At 38.4% G+C, this 297-nt stretch overlaps 1 protein-coding gene across 1 annotated transcript in view; it reads left to right on the top strand.

The window, feature by feature from the left end:
• The window catches only part of LOC119588128 (secretin receptor-like), a gene marked incomplete in the record, with an annotated part of 160,037 nt that overhangs the window by 114,727 nt on the left and 45,013 nt on the right, over nt 1-297 (top strand).

Genomic DNA, 297 nt, shown 5'->3' with positions numbered 1-297 from the left:
CAGGCAGCGTAGTTCATTGTTAAACCGATGACTTTGCAAGAATAAAGCCTTAAATTCGTACTAAGCTTGGCTCCTCGCAGTTACGAGTGAGTACTGGCATCAGTAGCAAGAGATAAAATCATTTTATCTATTTATTGAAAACGGCGACCAACAGTTGACAAACTCACGGTTAGTACTTTGAATGTCCCTGATCGAATGCACAAAGTAAATATATCTCCAGGGATCCTAACTCTATATCCAGTTTTAACATCGACGCAATACGTATCTTATGTCTAGAGTGAAACACGAATCATTATT

This window comes from Penaeus monodon, chromosome 23, assembly GCF_015228065.2.
Source record: "Penaeus monodon isolate SGIC_2016 chromosome 23, NSTDA_Pmon_1, whole genome shotgun sequence".
NCBI lineage: Eukaryota > Metazoa > Arthropoda > Malacostraca > Decapoda > Penaeidae > Penaeus > Penaeus monodon.
This window is presented reverse-complemented; position numbering and strand designations above follow the sequence as displayed.